The sequence below is a fragment of the Rousettus aegyptiacus genome, unplaced genomic scaffold, assembly GCF_014176215.1.
Source record: "Rousettus aegyptiacus isolate mRouAeg1 unplaced genomic scaffold, mRouAeg1.p scaffold_m13_p_5, whole genome shotgun sequence".
Classification (NCBI taxonomy): Eukaryota; Metazoa; Chordata; class Mammalia; order Chiroptera; family Pteropodidae; genus Rousettus; species Rousettus aegyptiacus.
In genome coordinates this window covers 47,753,513-47,765,338 of record NW_023416308.1, presented here as the reverse complement: position 1 = coordinate 47,765,338, position 11,826 = coordinate 47,753,513, and the positions used below count along the sequence as shown (strand labels likewise).

General features: G+C 38.2%; 1 pseudogene; it reads right to left on the bottom strand.

Moving 5' to 3' along the window:
* Nucleotides 1-8,677: 8,677 nt before the first annotated feature.
* On the bottom strand, nucleotides 8,678-8,796 carry LOC118603418 (annotated as a pseudogene).
* Between the last annotated feature and the right edge of the window lie 3,030 nt (nucleotides 8,797-11,826).

Below are 11,826 nucleotides of genomic sequence, written 5' to 3'. Positions count from 1 at the left end.
ATCAGGAAACCAAAGTGAGACCTATGATTACACCAACTTAATGCCCAGAGAGAATTCACATGCAGTAGTGCAGGGAGGAGGTATCTGAGAAGATTCCAGCAAGTTCTCTGAGTTTAAAAGACAGAGCTAGGACGATGGGGAAACAAATGAAGCTAAACTTCACAAAACAGAGTATGGGAGAAAAGAAAGTGCAAAGAGAGAAGTTTCCAGAGATCTACAAAGATCTTCCTTGAGCCTTCAACTGAGTACTTATCAACTTATTCATCAGAGGAGACTACCTAAAGCTAGGGAATAAAACCTCCAAAATGATTTATTATAGGAACTTGCTTAAACGATTATGGAGACCAAGAAGTCCCAAGATCTCCAACCTGCAAGCTGGAGAACCAAAAAAGCCAGTGCTGAAATTCAGTCCAAGTCCAAAGACTGGAGAATCAATGTTATAAGGCACAGTTCACAACTGAAGTCCAAACAACCAGACACAGATGTCCTAAGACAGGAAAAGATGAATATCCCAGCTCAAGCAACAAGAGCAAAATTTCCCTTCTACCTTTTTGTTCTAGTCAAGCCCTCAATGGATTAAACAAGGCCCACCCACCTTGGCGAAGGTGATTTTCTTTCCTCAGTCTACCAATTCAAATGCTAGTATTTTTCCTTCTAAAACACCTTCACAGACACTCCCAGAAATATATTACCAGCTATGTTTTACCAGCTGTCTGGGCATCCCTTAGCCTAGTCAAGTTGATACATAAAATTAACCACCATTGAGTATAAAAAAAAGATTTTGCATCAGTAGTAGAGGAAAATTAGCACTAGCTTAAATGTGTTGTAACAACCCCTCCCCCCAAATTTTTTTCAATCATTACCAGAAGGATAGAATTATTTCAAAGAATATTAACTATATCACAGAATTATAAGAAAAAACTTATGGGAACAAAAAGTATCTAATATCTAACAGGTTAAAATTCATAATGTCTAACATGGAATAAAAAATTATTCAGCCATGAAATGAAGCAGAAAAATACAGCTCAATATGAGAACAAATATCAGTAAATTGAGAGCAGCCAGAAATGACAAAGATAATATAGTTAGTATACAAGGATCTTAAAACACAATAAAACTGCACTACATGTACTCAAGATTCTAGAAGAAAGATTAGGCATGTTAATATGGAAGATATAAAACTGAACCAAATCAAACTTAGGAATCAAAAATATGATGTTTGAAATGAAAGATACAGTACAGTGAGGAGATGGGCAAACTGACAAATGAGAACAGAGTTGGAGGAAAAAGCAAATTTGGGAATGTTTGTGTGCATTAAGGTGTGGATGAAGCATAGTTGTAACCCTGGGCCTCTCTTTGGAGAGAGTGACTTGCTAAAAAAGGAAGAAATAGAAAAAAGGAGAAGACCATTGAAATTCAGGCACTAAAACGAATATGTAAAAGCAACAAAAACCATAAAAGTTGTGGCACTATTTGTCGCACTGGACTAGAAGACAAATATTCAGGTCTTAACTTTGTTACTTAGTTGTTAGGGTGCTTGAGCAGACCCATCCAACTTGTCCAAGCTTCACTTTCCTCTTCACTAAAATGGAGATTTTCATAATCCTGGTTGTTATTTCAGAGTTTTATTGACATCATACATTCATTCATAAAATCTTACCCAACACATTGTATGTATCAGGAACTGTTCAAACTAGTGTAAAAAAAGACAAAAGACTCAATATTTACCTTTATATTCCTTTCAGAATAAGACAGTTGTAGATAGAGAGCAGAGAGAAAATTTATATATATATGTATGTATGTATGTATGTATGTATGTATGTATGTATATGCACTGTCACTATTCTCATACAGTCTTGGAGGGTAGCAAGGGGATGTAATAAACGCCTAAAAGAGGCACATAAAATAGATTATGATGTGCCGAATGTGTATTCGAAAAAGGTGTCTTGAAAAGCCAACTCCCAACTGCAATACTGAAAATATATGGAAATTGATGATGCACAAGCAGAGAAACAGGAGGCAGAGTGAATGGGAAAAGGCTGGAAGAGGAATAATAAAAAGAGCAAAGCTTTGGAATTAGTAAGACCTAGTTCCAAATGTAAGGTTTATTGTTTACTGTCTGAGTATGACAGGTACTCTGCAGGATTATTATGATGATTGTAGACAATTTATGGAAAATAGCAAAACTCAATATATAATGGTATAATGATGCTTATTTCAGTTAGTGAGAACATGAGAACGTGTGCAAAGTGAAGTCATGGAAGTATTAGCATGGATTGAAGAAGTGGAACCAAATTCCGAGATTTCCAGAATTTTGGGTAAGAAATGATGAGGTCTCACCTTAGGTAGTAGCAATAAGATTAGTGACATGGGAGGGACATAAAAGGGTAAAGTCTCTAGGACCTGGTGTGGGTGATGTCTGCTTGAGCATGGGCTCCTTGTTGGATCTCTTCATGAAGGTGGAAAATTATGTAGAAGAAACAGGTTTGCCTGAGAGGTATGGGGTAAAAAAACAAGAGCAAGAAAGGGAACTGGGGTTTGCATTTGTACCTGTTGAATTTGAAGTGTCTCTAGGACATTTAAGAGATGTTCAGGAATGATCATTTGCACTGGAGATTTAGTTTTTAGAATTGTCAACACAAAAGTAGTAATGGAAGCCATGGGTGTGGATGAGATAGCCTTGGGAGAGCATTTAGAGAGAAGTGAGAACAATAGCATATAACAATAGTCAATGGTGGGTTGAGAAAGAAAAGCTTCCCCAAGGAGAAAGGACGGTGCATATGCCAGGATTTGGTACATTCTCAGAAGCTGATGCTTAGCATCTTCTTCTCCCTTTCTGGATCCTGTCTCTTATCTTAGACTCTCAGTCTTTTGGGGTTGTCTATTATGGCCTTTCCAGAGACAACATCTCATTTACTAACCATACCTCCTCACTTCCTTCTTCCCCTCCATACTTCTCTTCTCCCCGTTTACAGGTTTTTAGCTTATTTGTTAAGTTAAATCACCAGCAAACCCCAAAGGAAATCTAACCAATGGTGTAATATAGACAGACATCCACAGTAAACAGAGAAGTGGCAATTTACCAGCCTGTTTGGCAAACCATCTTTCCCAGGATACCTAAAATCAAATCATTTAGTTCTTCCACATGCAACACCAATCCTTGATAAAGGTATATGGAAAAGCAGAGGTGACAAGAACGGGAAGCAGCAAATGGAATACAAAATGTTGCTACAATCCTCATACTACCTCCTCTTCAAGCAGGAGGAAAGAACCTCCTAAGGGGAAATTGAGGAGGTGGGAGGACACTTTCAGGAAGAAGATGATTCTTTGGGCATAAGGAGTCTGGTATTCCATTGTTCCCACCTGGTATATAGTGTCATGCTGTTTTTCATGCAAAGCAATAAGATTTTTTAAAATATTATCACCAGCAGAATCTACTGAACCATCTGGATGTGTGGGACACTCAAGATTCTCAGGTGGAACTCCATTGATATGAAAAACTCTAAATATTCATAAGTACCAGGATTTGTAAAGTAGACTTTGAATTGTACCAGGTGTCCTGGGTTTTGAATCAGAAAGTTTGTTCAATGTCTTATTCTGAAAATATAGGAACAGAACCTTCCACTAGATGTCTCAGGAGATGGTTTGCTTTCCCACTCAAATGGGGCCCATAGTCTTTCTTGCAGCTTACTCATGTTCTTCAAGAATGTTTAGTATAAGAGAGAGAGAGAGTGCGGCATTTACAACCAGCACTGTGCATGTGTGATCTTTGGACTATTTCATCTATGGGTCTCTAAACCTATAGCAGTTTCTTATCTGTTGGTCCTTATAATATGATTTTGAACCACTGCCTGGGTGAGAAAAAGATTATGTAGACTCTTCTTTCTCCTAGTCCTTCTCTATTCTTCTAAATCTCAGAGTGTATATTAAGAAGCTGGCTCAGTGCTGGCACATAGTATGCACTTGATATATGGTGACTGTCATCATGTATTCCTGTAACATATATTCCACATATAGGATTCTCTTTCTCCTCAAACTCTTGTTTCAGAAACTTTGCATACATGTATGGCATACAGATTCTCAATAACCTATATGGAATATTGAGATGTTTCAGCACTATCAGGTCTGATGTTTGAACTTGACCAAAATTTGCTGATGGCTACTGCTTCTCCCAATCATCATAAGGATCTAGGCTTCCATCCATGGAGGCTTCTGGTAGAAATGTCACTATAGTAGTTGGGTATCAGTCCTAAAAGAGTTGCAGCTAAGACTACAGAGATATTGATGTACATCTCATCCAAGTTCCATTGGTTCCAAGGAGGAGCAAGGTAAACTGCTAATGCAGATGGCTGGGCACATATTTGAAAAACTGGGAACAGGAAGAGATTATCAACTACTTATTACCTTCCTAGAAGTTCTCTTCTCTCCCTCTCTTCCGTCCTTTCTTCGTTTGTTTCTTCTTCCTTCCAACGATAATTACTATGTGCCTAACATGTGCCAGGCACTCACTATGTAGGCATTGAAGATACGAGAGTGAACAATACAAACCAGACCATCACTCTCAAGGGACTGAGATTCTGGGTAGAGGAGATAGACAACAAATAAATGCACTGATGAACAATTTAATTTCAGATGGAAGTAGGTACTGTGAAAACCATAACATGGTAGAGGGTGACTAGAATATAAAGGGTGGGAGGGAGAGTGTCTCCGAAGATTTGGCATTTGTGCTGAGACCTGAATAGCAAGAAGGAACTCAAAGATTTGAAGGAATGAGCTTTCCATACAAAGGGAACAGCAAGTTCAAAGGCCTGAGGTAGTGATATGTTTGGTGAGTTCGAGGAACCAAAAAAAAAGCATGTGTGGTTGATGTATATTGAAAGGGAAAGCAGTAGGAGGTGAGCTCAGTGTGGTGGGAAGGAGCCACATTGTTGTGTAGACCCTGACAAGAATTTTGGATTGTGTCCTACTGAGAAGCCTCTGGGCAGTCTTAAGGAGAGAACGATGTCATCTAATTTACACTGAAAAATGTAATTCTAGCAGGTAGATGGAGAATAGAGTGAAACAAACCAGTCTCATTACTTCCTAATCATTCTTATCATGTGGATTTAAAATAATTCAGTGGAACTTCCATCCAATCACTAGGCTTTTGCCAAGCCTCGTCATCAACTTGAAAGCACAAACTTTGGTCCCCACAGTAGATATTTAAGAAAATGCAAAGTAAGCCCTAAAGACAGTTCCAACAGAGAAAAGCCAGTTTGATTGTGTACATTCTGGTACATGATTTCTTTAAAAACTTCTCTTGGTTTAGCCTCATCTACATTTTAACTCTCACAATGTAGTCTCAATCCTACGCTGCCCTATGCCACTCATTCTCGGCCATATATTAGACTTGCCCAGGGGGTCTTTAGAGATCCACGCCCAGGCTGCACTGCACTACAGTCCATTAAATCAAAATCTTGGAGGTGGGCTCCAGGCTTTGGTGTTTTTTGGAGTGTCTGCTGGCGATCCCCTTAGGCAACAAAGGCAGCCACTGTCTCACAAAAACAGGCACAATAGAGCATCTGCTGGTGATGGCAAGGGGCATGGGGCCATGACAAATGTGCACTGTCACTGCTGTATCCCTGGAGGGTCTAAAAAAAAGGCAATGATGAGCTAGCTTCCAGCTTCTAGGGTGTGCCTATTCTGAAGGTTGAAGGAATGCATACAGCTCACAGCAGGAGGCCACTCTGCAGTCAGCAGCACAGTTGCTCTGCAGTGAGGTGCCCAGATTTGCAAATGAAACTAGAAGACCTATTGACTCTTTAGAAGGCAATTGGCAACCTTGACAAACTCTGTTTAAAAATAATAAATGAACCAAAGGATGATTTCATCCAAATAGGATGCCTGTGCAAGTAGCATCATAAAGATAGATGCCACCCCTGCTCTGAAGTGCCTGACATCCTACAGGGCTCAAAATGTAAAAGCTAACACATTTTGTCAAGCTCTAAAATAAGGGAGGCAGCACTCCCACTTTCCTATTTAGTTTTCCTACATTTGTTATGCTTAGCTGCTAGGTTAAAACAAAAAAAAAAGAAAAGAAAAGAGAGAAGATAGTAGAAAATAAAAAGTTGCAGCTGGATTATTGGCATAAGCCAATCAAGCAAGTTTCCATTGTTATCTGGTGGTGGTGATTAGTTTGGGTTTACTCTTTGATGATATATAGAAATGGACAAAGGGAGGACAATGCTATAGAATTCTAAAACACTTTATTGTAGTCTTTTCCACATGCTTTAACACTGAATAACATTCTGCTTTGTATGGTTTGCTATTATTTCAGATGTGTTAATCTTACTAAATCTGGTAAGAATCTTAAGAACCTATTTCTTCCATGATTTAAACAGCACCTGTTTAAATCAGGTACTGGTTGCCTAGCAATCATAGATTCTATATTAAAGAGACCAGGTAATACTTGTACCTATTTTTATATTACTTCCTTCTTTCTTGTCTCCAACCCCTAACTTTTTCCCTGTGTGTGTGTTTGTGTGTGTGTGTGTGTGTGTGTGTGTGTGTGTCTGTGTCTATGTGTGTGTCTGTGATTCTCCAAAGGAAGCATAAAGCTCTATACAGGCAGCCTAGTAGCTATGAAACTTTAGTGTAGGTTGTCAGGGGTCTTAGGGCATTGTTCTTGAAAGTGTGCTTATAAGTGACATGCCAAGCTAGCGTAGACCTAGGTTCCTTGTGTCAAGACTCAGATATCTGCAAGAAATGAACTGGATCCTACATAAAGAGAAGCTTAGTACATCAGTAACTTAACCCACCAAAGACCATGAAGTTGCTAAGAAAAGAAGTCAAGGAGGAATTCCCGCCCCCCAAGTCTGTCAGTGCTGATCTAGATTCCTCAACAGAGGTAATTATAACCTGAAAAAGAGCAAGGCAACATTCAGAGGGCAAAAAAATGTCATACTTAGCAGCCTAGGGATGGGGGCAAGAGTGGCAAGCATCATTAGCTACACTGCAGAAGAGATTCTTTAAAACTCTCTAGAGACGGCAGTCTTAGTGGCATGTGAGTCACCAGTGTTCTTAGAATTGTCTGTCATAGAAGACCCTCCTGGAAACTTCTGAGAAAAAAATGGGACCATGAAGTTATCCCTTTCCTGATTATACACACGTGTGGAAGATAAACCCCTAAATCTTTCACCGCGAAACTCATTGGTCCCAAGAACGTGGAATCCTGCTGAGTCCTGGTGCTTAGGAATTCACGAGCCCCAGTTTTCTACTATCCCTGTGGTCTAAGAAACAAGAATCATAGCCACCGTTATGGCTGGAAGTTAAATGAGACAATTTGAAGAATGTGAGCATTAAATATCTCAAGGGTTATAGTGTTCCCCAGAAACTTCTCTAGTGACTCCCTTGTCAAGGTAATTATCAAAATCACCTGAGGCACTCATTAACAAAAATACAGAGTTTCTGGATCCACTCTGTAACCATCAGAAGCTCCAAATGAGGGGTCTTGGAACCCTTATGTATGAAAGGTTCACCAGATGAATCTGATGGTACATGGCTGGTTTGGAAGCCACTGTTGTACAATGACCAAAAAATAGGTTTTATACAACCAACTAGCAGACACTTTCACTTGACCTTTTAAAAACTAATAAGTCATTAATCAGTTTCCTCAGTCGTTAATCAGAAAGTCTTGGTATAATTTCCATGAGAAACGGAACTTAATAATTAATAGTCTCTAATTTTGACGCAGAGCAAGAACTCTTGGGAGAGGAAAGAGTAGGGCTGAAGTGTTGCTTTCTTCCCCTGTAGAATTTTCCAGCATAGCTCTTAACACTGATATCAAGTCTGAGACCCAGATTAACAGAACAAAAATAACTTTCTCTTGCCTCAGACAGGTAATGAAATAACGGGCTTCTTTAGTTCCTTCTAAATGACTTTTGCTTTAAATAGTTTCTGTATAAGACAGAACTACTTTGCAGTCTTCCAAACATTCTGTAAACTTTAGCGGGGGATCCCCGTCTCTGTAAATCTATTGGAAAGAGGAGTCAGGGTTGGGGCTTAAAATAAATAAAGAAGACCAGTGGGGAGTTTTCTCTCAGCAGGATTACAGAAGTTATAAATAAATTATTTAAAAAGGAGGTGGGTTATGAGGGAGTGGGAAAATCAGGACAATAATACATGGTTTGGTAGTAGAAGGCCAAGAAAAACCAATAATGATACTGACGTGCTATGTGAAATGTGCTATGTTTTGCTAGAATGAAAGTAGGACACTGGGTTGAGGTCTGGCTGCAGCTCAACCCTCTCCTCTCAAAGAGCACCTTGTCCTTAGTGCCATTATGGCATTACAAAAGTTATGTTTCACATCTGTTCTTCTCCTAGTTGTCAACTTGCTGAGCTCAGGGAATATGCATATTCACCTTTAGATTCCGGGTCTTTAACAAGATTCCTGACACATAGTCAATTCTCAATAAATGTTGGATGAATGAGTGCAGCAGCTTCAGCCTTGAGGGCATCATCCATGGAATAGTCTTACAAATAGATGTTCTGAGTTAATAAAAATGTTGAAAATTCCCCAAATTTGTTCCTAAAGTAAGTCTGAGTCTTGAGCAGTTTCTAGAATAAAATGATAGGGGATTACCCATAAAAGTATATTAAGCTTTGTGCGGTTATTTCTATTTATTTATTTATTTATTAATGCCTAAAGCACCTGTTCTTCCTAGGTGGTCTCCCATCCAAGTACTAATCAGGCCCAACCCTACTTAGCTTCTGAGATCAGAAGAGATCGGGCACATTCAGAGTGGCATGGCCGTGGACTATTCTTATTCCTTTTTAAGTAAAACTGTATTTTTTATTAAGCATTTAAGACACTATGCCGTATCCTCCTATTGCAACCATATTTCCTGGGTTTAGGCTTTGCCAATGCTCTCACTGCACTACATTTACAAAATGTAGGGTAAAAGGATGCATCCCATGGGTGTCTGTGACCAGTACTGTTAATAATTGTTTTCCTTTTCTCATTATAGAAGCCAAGTACTGTTTCACACTCTATAGCCTCTTGTACTGGACTCAAACAAAGAGAGAGTAAAACTGTAAAACATTAAAAACTAAAATGGCACAACTAGGATGATAACTTAAGCTCATTCACCTACTGACACTTGAAAATTAAGGGACAATCACTTAACTGGAGAGATAAAAAGAGTGGTGAAAAGAACCAGAGAAAGAGCGGGCCTGCCCGTAATAGGTTATATGCTTCACAACTGGTAGGTTTTCCTTTGTCACAGGTGTTGTCAATTGGCAATGTATCAGTCAATTACGTATTGCCGAATAATAAACCACTAGATTTCAGTGACAGACAATATTAAAGTATTGGTTTCACTCACATGTGGCTGGTATAGGCTGGGGCTGACTGGGTGGCTCTGAGTTGCCTGCTGTGCCCTGGCCTGCCTATATTTATCATCTTCCTTGCATTGAATGCTACCAGGGGAATCTTTGTTCATGGCAATGGCAGAAGAACAAAAGGACCCATACAATCAGGCAAGAACATTTTAAACTTCTGCTTATGAAATTTACTGACATCTCATTGGCCAAATACAAACTCAAAGGGTGGTGAAGTATAATCTTTCTATAGAAGTGGAAAGTAAATATTTATAAATGACAATTAAATGTTCACAGGCAGAGTCCTAGTCTGACGCATTTCAAGAGTAACTGGAGATCATTTTGCTAAGGAGGTCGAGGGTATGTGGTTCTTGTATTATCAAGGTACAGATGTTTTTACTCTCTTTACATTGAGGATAGGACAGTGACTTAATACAATCTTTCTATAGGATACATTAGCAAGTTCTTACCTGTTAACTTCTAAGAATTGTGAGTTGTGTAAAAAGATTTTTACATAAAGTCATCGATCTTTTAAATTAGTGAAATACTAGAAACAACTACACGAATTGGATGAATCAAGTATGGCACATCCAAATGATGGAATATCTGTGCCATATTATAGTGATGTTATAATAGACAATAGTGTCAACATAGTTATTTAATGAAAAAAATTACAAAACAATAGTTATAATATACTGATTTTGTTTTTAAATCATGTAGGTATAGGTATTCAAGATTCTGCAGAGATCTAAAATCAAATATAATCATGTTTATTTTGGCTCGAGACATTTTCTTCAGAAATATAATCTACACTTCCTCCTGAGCACTAGAGGAAAAAACAGATTATCCAGGGACTATACGTGCCTGAGTCTAGGAGGGGACATGTGACTTAGTTCTTGAAAATGATGTGAGTATAGCTGATATTTGTACATAAATTCTTGCATGAGGGTTCTTTCCTCTCTTCTTGCTGGCTAGAATAAACTGGTAAGCCACATTGAAGAAGAGAGAAGAACTACTACCCTACTTGAAATGTTCTCAGAATTCTTATGTGAGAGGGAAATTAATTTTTATAATTTCTAATTCACAAAATTTTAGGATGGCTTTATTTTAGCAACTAAGATAAATTCTAAATAATACAGTGGGTTTACTAATGATTTTTATTCTCTTCTCCAAGGTTTTCTGCATTTTCCAAAATTTCCATTCTGGATAAGTAGTAATGCATAATTAACACAAGAAATAACAAATATTTTTAAGCCTAGATATCTTATTCCAAGACTTCCTGAAAACAATTAATACAAATGTTTGAAGCATATTTTTTTTTCTCTTTCATTATTATTAGATTTATAAAGTGGAAAAGCAGCAGTGATTTCTAGACCCTGCCATTTCTGACATCTTCTTGATATTTTGAAGTTCTTTTTTAACCAAGAAAGTTTGGAAGTAGATGTAGTGTTTGGGGCTCAGGCCAAAATGGATTTGAAATTTCTTCTGAGATTTGGATAAGTTATCAAAACCTCTCTGACTCTCTGTTTTCCTGCACTGTAAAACTTGCAAGATGACTGTGAGGATTCAGTGAGTGTGAAAGGGAATAAAAACCACCCCAGGGTAAAGCACGTCATTATGTATCCTCCATGAGATGTAAGTTACCTTTATTTCATTTCCTTCATTTACAAAAGTCTGATCACTTGGACCAAATACTTGGTATTGAGAAATGTGTGAAACATACCATTTTGTCTTTTTAAGCTTGTACTTTAATCTTTCATCCAAAATTTTATATTCCTTTGGAAAGAAGAATTATAGCATTACATGACTAAATATGTCACCGAATTCCTCTTCCTTGTTCATTTTCCCATTTGGCTGCTGGCCAGTCAAGTTAGGGAGGAAACATGCTGACAGGATTTCAAGATTAGCATAACATTCCTCCATCCTCTCTCTAGCTTATATTTAGCAAAATATAGTTGAGGCAGAGAATTGCATTGCTCTTGGCAGAAATTAGAGCCTACTTTGTGAAAACACAATTAAAAAGTGAGTTGGAGGGGGAGATGTAAACAGAAAAATCCACAGTCCGCAAAAGCACTGTATGGGAATTTCACTACATATGTTTTTTTGAAAAGACTAGAAATAACATGCTTAGTCATGAAGCTCAAATTAAACTCATTAACTCCTACAGCCACTCATAACCTTTCCTTTATGTTGTACCTCTCCCCTCTCATTAAATTAGAATATTAAATCTACTCTAAATCTTGTATTTGACATCCATGGGCAAAAATTAAAATATACACACACAGAGAATATTTTTAGGTGGTGAACCTTTAATGAAATATTTAAAAACTTCAGCTCCTTGGCCCTGTTTTACTCCTTCATTTTCAGGGTATCCTCTCTCCCTCCCTCTCCCACCCCTCTCCTCACCCTTTTCCCTACCCTCACCCCTTTCTCATTCTCTCTTTTGCCCTTCTTCCCTACTCAAATCTA